This window comes from Hipposideros armiger, unplaced genomic scaffold, assembly GCF_001890085.2.
Source record: "Hipposideros armiger isolate ML-2016 unplaced genomic scaffold, ASM189008v1 scaffold_197, whole genome shotgun sequence".
Taxonomy (NCBI): Eukaryota; Metazoa; Chordata; class Mammalia; order Chiroptera; family Hipposideridae; genus Hipposideros; species Hipposideros armiger.
This window is the reverse complement of record NW_017731547.1, coordinates 2,116,673-2,124,647: the sequence shown is the minus strand read 5'-3', so window position 1 is coordinate 2,124,647 and position 7,975 is coordinate 2,116,673.

Genomic DNA, 7,975 nt, shown 5'->3' with positions numbered 1-7,975 from the left:
GCTGATGTTGTATAATATTGTATGTCAACTATAATTGAATATATATATAGTCACGGGATGTGGAGTATAGTGTGGGAGTGGAGTCAAGGGACTTGTAATAGATATGTATGATATGGGGGGAGTGGGGTGGCGAATTGGAGGAGGGGGTTGACACTTTTAGGGGTAAAAAGTATAACTATTGCACTGTGTTGTACAGCTGAAACTAATTTTAAAAATGTTTATTTCAAAATTAAAAGAAAGAGTATATGATCTCTTTGAGGGAGACGGATAAGTAACTTAATACAGAAAATTTTCTTTATTTATTCATTAATGCATCAGAATTTGACTACTGAATGCTTATGACGTATCAGAAGCTACTGTGATCTCTAAAGGTTGGAAATACAAAACAAATCAAATAAACAAACATGACCATGTCAGGAATGTGTGCTATGAAGAACAAAGAACATAAAACTAAATGATGAGACTTCAAATTGGTCATGAATGAGCAGTTGATACTGGGCAATACTTCTGATTATAAACAGTTATGAAAGTGGTCAAAATATATGAGGCAATTATTGTGCAACTTTGGGAGAAAAACAAGATTTAACAATCTTTATGGCTTCTGTGGTACTATAATTTTCTGACTGTGGTGAGGGAAGATGGAATCCAAGCAGAACACTGTCACATTTAACTTTGAAGAGAGAAATCAGAATTCATGACTATTTAGGCACCTAGTAGGTTTTAGGGTACTAGAGAGGAGAGAGAAGCACAGAGGAGCTCCAGAAATCTGCATATAGATCCATTCTAGTCACTGGGACAAATATAAAGTAGGAGGGGTGGGCAAACTGTGGCTTGTGAGCCACACGCTGTTCTTTGGGTATGATCCCTCTCAAAAGTTTGCTGACCCCCTGGAAGAGCCAATCCTGTCCCTCACAATGATTTAAAAATTATTCAAAAGCCATAAATATATTTTTACATAATCACCATCATGTGAATAATATCCTTTAAAAGTTTTATAAATGAAACTATGATAGTTTTATTTTCATTTTCCATTTTACTTCAGAGCCACATGTACGTACCCAAAGAGCTGCATGTGGCTTGCGAGCCGCAGTTTACCGACCCCTGTAAGGTAGAATTACAAAGTATGAGATTCCAGGAGGCCTAGCAGAGAACACTTGTTAAAAAATTGTGAAATTACTGGACATACAGTTAGTGCTATTTTCTAAATCACACAGTGCTAGGAGGCATAGAAGTTTCGTCATGTTGGATTTTAGAGATCTTAGTGGTGCTGACAGTATTTGATGATCATCCTGGAAAAACCATACCTTAGGAGTTGGATTACTAAAGCCCTAGAGAAACAGTTCCACTAGACCTTCTCTAATAAAGCTTAAAAGCAAGCCATAAAAGCTTCAAACTGATCCACTAGTAAATTAACTGACTGCCAGAACAAATTTTAGTAATCTCGAGAGGAAAAAAACAAAATCCAGGCTATCAACATACAAAATTTAAAATACACAGAGTAGGGCCGGCCGAGTGGCGCGATGGTTGGGAGCTGGCTTGGGACGCCGGAGGGCCCCAGTTCGGATCCCACATGTGAGGGCCGGTGACACTGCCCTCCGCAGCTGAGATGCTGAACGGCAGCTCGACCTGGAGCTGGGCTGCCGTGAGTCGCCGGCGACGGCGTAGGCTGCAGCAGCCCCTGCNAGTGTCACTGGCCCTCATATGTGGGATCCGAACCGGGGCCCTCTGGCATCCCAAGCGAGTTCTTAACCATCGCGCCACTCGGCTGGCCCTATCCTATTTTTTGGCAAAAGTAGAAAAACAATACATATGTGTGGTTACAGCATAATAAGTTCCTATGAAGTACATACATTTAAATACCTTTGTACCATTTGAAACCAACATTTCCAATGATTTCTTTTTTAATTTTCAAAAATGTTCAATTATAGCTGACATACAATATTATATTCGTTTCAGATGTACAATATAGTTGTTAGACATTTATATAACTTATGAAGTGACTCCCCCCAAAATAAGTTCAGTGCCCATTTGACATCATACATAATAATTACAATATTATTGACTGTATTTCCTATACTGTATTTTACATCCCCATGGCTATTTTTATAACTGGCAATTTGTACTTCTTAATGCCTTTTTCTTTTTTATCATTTTCTCCAACCTCCTCCCATTCGGCAACCATCAATTTATTTTCTGTATCTATGAGTTTGTTTCTGTTTCTGCAGATTTTTTTTGATGGTACTCTGTTCATAATCTGGGAGAGAAATATTTGACACTTACTTTTATAAATTTTTGCCATAGTAATAATTTAAGTACTTCTATACCAAGCCAATTTTTTCAATACTGCATTAGAGTGACCATGATCTCTTGATAAATATTCAACTCCATCCTGTGGATATCTATTTTAAATAATTAAACATATATTCCTCAAATTTCAGAGATTTTTAACTATGATTTCAAAGCCTCATTATGCAAAACTTCTTGCCAGCCTGTTGGACCTTTTACACCCCTGGGACAGCTGTCCTTTAGCAGGCACTGAAGTATTTCACTGGTAATTTGTAAATCCCCTGATAGAGTGTGAAGATGAAAACACTTACTAATGCTATAAATGTGTGTCTGGGATTCCACAGAGAGGAGAATGTATATGAAGCCACTTAAACACAGTCTACTCTATTAATTTATTTTTCCCCATACAATTAGTCATAACAATAAAAATAAAATAAAATAAATAAAATGTGAGAGTGAATTGCAATATTGTTTCAAAAAAGTTATTTTGTATTGAATATATGTTAATCAAATTTAATTAATTTAAAATCCCTTAATAGTGTGTCAACGTAAAAATATTTAGAACTTCTGTCAATATCTTTTAGGATTTGAGAAGTGTTTACAGTACTTTGGTGCATTTGGTCTTATTGCTTCAAAAACAAAACTAAAAGCACCCTTGATTATGTAAATTTATAGAGAATGTAAATCAAACTATTTAGTATTATTATTAGCTAAAATTTAGCTGTTAAAAATAACGTTTGACTATTAAATATTTTAAGAGATGTTCAAATCTTTGAAAATATTTCATAACATTTGGAGGATAAAATCATTTTTTATTGAAATAAGTGAACATGACAAAAAGTAAAATGAAAGAAGTCTCTAAAACTATAGTTTTGACTTCGGTTTGGTGATGACTTTTTAGATATACCACCAAACACAAGATCCATTAAAGAAAAAAAAATATTAAAGTTGGACTTCATTAAAATGAAAAGCTTATACTCTGCAAAAGACACTGTTAAGTCAAAATTATGGAGACAGTGAAAATTATGGAGACAGTGGCAAAATTATCATTGGTTGCCAGGGTTTAGGGAGAGAGAGGGAGGGATAAATAGATTGAGCACAGTGGATTTTTAAGGCTATGAATATATTCTATAGGACACAGTAATAGTGGACACATGTCATTATAGAAAAAGTGAACCCTAATGTAAACTATGAAATTTAATTAATAGTAATATATCAATATTCATTAATTTTAACAAATATGCCACAATATTACAAGATGTAAGTAATAGGTGAAACTGTGAGGTTGAGGGGAATGGGAACTCTATGCTTAATTTTCCTGTAAACCTAAAACTACTAAAAACAGTCTATATACATATAAATTTTATATGTAAACATATATAAGTTGATAGATTTTATTTTTATATTATATATACATGTATTGTTTTGAGATTAGTTGCTAGAATACAAATGCTCTCTATAAATGGGCACAGAAGCAAATATTCTGGACATTACATTACCTTTTCTTCAGGTATGTTTAATTATAGTAGCTTCTAACTTGTTTTTAGTTTTTCTCATTCATTTTCGAATTCTCAGTTTTCGCCTTCAGTATGAGACATGTCATTTGACTTCCTCTCTATAATCACTTTTGTTTCATATTTTTTTCATTACAATGTTCCACTTTTAAGAAGCAACTCCTTGGCCAAATTATTATCATTGATTCATTCACTCTTTCATATATATATAGAGAGGGTGCCAAAAAATGTATACACATTTTACGAAAGGAGAAAACTGTATTAAAATTGTAATATTCAATCTATACTGATAACAAAAGGTGAACACAAATCATGTGTATATATTTTTTTGGTACCCCGGTGTGTGTGTGTATCTATATATAAAACTTATGCTCTGCAAAATACCCTTTTAAGGGAATGAAAGACAGTTGCAAACTAGGAAAAATGCTTGCAAATCAGATATCTGACAAAATAATTTATCCAGAACACACACACACACACACACACACACACACACACNTCACTGGCCCTCATATGTGGGATCCGAACCGGGGCCCTCTGGCGTCCCAAGCCAGTTCTTAACCAACACGCCACTTGGCTGGCCCTATTTCAAACTTATTTAAAAATAAAGTGAATAGAGATTATTCAGTTAGGAACACAATAGCAAAGATAATATTTTTCATATTTCTAAAATAGTCTAAATTAATATAATGTAAAATATTTTCTATATAGAAAATAAAGTATTTCATAGAAATAAAATATTCCCCATATAGAAAATAAATTATCCAATATTCTACAGTACAATGTATTTAGTAGTTACTAAATAAATATTTTTAATAAATGAATAAAAGCATTATTATTCTATTTTGGTACATTTGATAGGAACTAAAGATTTGTCTTTTTTCTCAATCTGTAGTATAAATGTAAAAAGTTGTATATTAATCATTCACACCCAAGCAGTAGAAAGAGTTCATTAGCTAAAACTGTGCAGCATCTGTTTGTCACTAAAGAAATTGAGCAGAATCACATGAGAAAATAAATTACCCAGGAAATGAGCTTGTCCCAATTGAAGAGGGGAAAAGTAATAAGAAACATACATCATCATTATGTTTTTTACTGGAGGGGATGAGGTCAACTTAAAGTGCTTGATTTTAAACTGGTCTACATGGAACGCTAAGAGTGTGCAGACCACTCAAGAGCTGTGATAGTTGTCAAGGCTCAGTTAGGTGCTCTTATTCTTTATACTTTCAACAAGAGAAGCTTTCTATTTATTGGCATTAAAAGTTGATGAGAGTAAGGGAAAATGGTGAAAATAAATTTGAACAACAAGGAGCTAAAGGGCAAATGGAGTCACAAGTATGCATGAATATAATTTTGCTCTACAATTTTCCAGGACAACCAATGTTCGATATTTTGATTTGTTTTTGAATCAGGTAAACCTAGAATCCATTAGTGCCACTCAGAAGTCCTAGAGGGCTTGAGCAGCATGTAAGATCAGTTAAAAATTTTAGAGGGAGCACTGTCTCTCATATTCAAGCTATTGTGATCTTCCCCAGATGATTTGTGCAAGCCTTCATTAGCCACCTGCTCAGTGGGAAGTAGCACCACTGTGTCCTTACCACACTTGACCATGGCAGTTTTTTCCTTTAAATTCAACCATGTTTGGTTTTCAGATCTCAGGCATCCTCTCATTATCACATTAGAGATCTGGCCACATTCGGGGTTGTGTGTACCAGCTGGATACAAATCCCCTCTTCCACAGTCTTCTCCCTGTGTGTATCATGGCAGCCACACTCACGCTTGAGCCCTTCAACCTCTAAAACTCGGACTTTAGTTTTCTCCTCCACCTCAGGCCTGAAACAGTTTATTGTCTCTTAATGATTCTAAAACATAAGTTCTATCAATTGGTTGTCAGAGGGAGTTGGAGTCTGTAAGGGAAGCTCAGATTTCTCAAATTTAAATTCCTCTTGATGTATACGTAGAAAACAGATTTGCTTTGTTTCCCCCTGATGAATCCACAGCAACTGATAGGAACCAAGACAGAGAGAGGTACTTGTTTCATTCTCCCTGCATGTGAAGTCACTTATTCAGGGTAGTTATGTTCTTTAAGTTCTCTGTGAACACTGAATTAGTGAATACTGAATCATTGCTCCTAGGTGAAATACACAGTCAGGTTCCTGCAAGCCAGGTCACAGCAGTTTTGTTAACCAATCAATACAACACCTGTTTTTATGTGTGTTTATATTAGATAAGGTACCTCAGATAATGTATATTGTTGTTACATTAACATTAAACTCACAACAAACAGCTCTATAACTGGTGCTTGAACAAACCTTATCTAACATGTTTATTTTCTCCATAAGGCCTTCTTGCACTTAGGAACAGTAGATAACACTTCACCACTATGCTTAGGGGACACTTTAAACAACAAAATAACCAACAAAAACCCCCAAATTAGGAAAAGGTGGCACTAAATAGATTGCAAAAAGGACACTTATTTATAGTATAAGAGCTGAAATAAGAAGGCAAAGTGTGACCTTGTTTAATCTCAGCTGAGAAGATGCAAACTGGGTAATTCAAAATGGTCACTCCTCGGGGCTGGCCGAGTGGCTCAGTTGATTAAGAGTTTGCTCAAGACTGCGAGCTCTGAGCAACAGGGTCATCAGTTCGATTCACAGCCCCAGCTGAGCTGCTGCTGAGCTGCCAACAGGTGGCAGGATGGTTCAGCTAAAATAAAAAACAAACAAACTAACAAACAAACAAAATGGTCAGTGCTCAGCACATGTCAACAAAAGACTGTGAAAACTCTGGAGGAACTGATTTTGGGGTTACATGTAAATTTTAGTGAGGATGCAAATTCACAAATACGAATCCATAAATAATGAGGATTGACTGTATATATGTGCACATCAATAATTATGTATTATATATAATAATATATGCAACATATAATTATTATATATGTATATATGTATAATCACAACTATGTAACTGGCTTTGACCTTATCAACAGACTGAGCAGAAATAATTAAGCCAAAGAGAAGAACTGAATTATATATTAAAATAATACTTGGCAACTATACTTATTTGCTTTTGACCTCCAAAGAGTATTACTAAGTCTCAAAAAAGATGTACAGAGCTGGGTAAGATTGAGAAATGCAATAAGACTTGAGTCTAGATAAGCAATATAATTTTATAGGCTATAGGAAGAAACTCACTTAAAATCCAAATGGATTGAAATATCACTTATTCAAAGCAATAATGACTGTGGGGAAATCAAGATACATAAGCACTGATGATCAGAATTATAGAAAAGTATGAGAATATTGCTATTATTGATGGCAAAAGTGCTAAGTGAAATTTGAGTCGCATGGAAAGTAGAAAAATTAACCTGAAGATCCAGAAAATATAAATTCAAAATTAGTAAGTAGTTCATGTTTATTATGACACCAGCCAAAATTATTTATGCATTCATTTCTACATCTATTTATTATAGTGATTTGCCAGGGTGGAGTGAGCAGAGCTCACAAGACCAGTTCAGATTCTGTTCTGACCATGGGCGTGGGGAGAGGGCTCAACACAAGAAAGATGGCTTTCACTTGTCAGCTGCATTAGAGGAGGACCCCTCACAGGGAAAATGGCGATTGTCCTTCAGCCTTCACCTCAAAACCACACACCTTAGTCTGCCCCCCATATGCCTCCAACGCCCCCATAATCACAGTCCCTCTGCTGGAGCCCAAGGTGATGAGTCTTTGCATAGGCCTTTTAAGAGGCTGCCTGGGTCTCCTGCAGCCTTCCACCCCACCCGGATAGTTGGAATCCCCACTGTTATTCAGAGCCAGATGTTGTGGGGGCTCCTTTTCCCCTCACCAGTACTCTTGACTGGGGAGCCTGGTGTGAGGCTGAGGTCCCTTACTCCTCTGTGAGGAACCTCTGTGGTCAAGATAACCCTCCTGGTTTTCAACCACCACGTGCAGGTTTAGGGTAAGCCCATTTCACATCTCCGCACCTCCTACCAGTCTCAACGTGGCTTCTTTATATCCTTAGTTATAAAACTTCTGTTTAGCTAGACCTCAGATGGTTCCCCAAGTGGATGGTTCTATAATTTAATTGTAGTTTCAATGTGTTAATGGGATGAGGCAAGCACAGCGTTTATCTACTCTGCCATCTTGGATGTCTATTCTCTCTGAAATTTT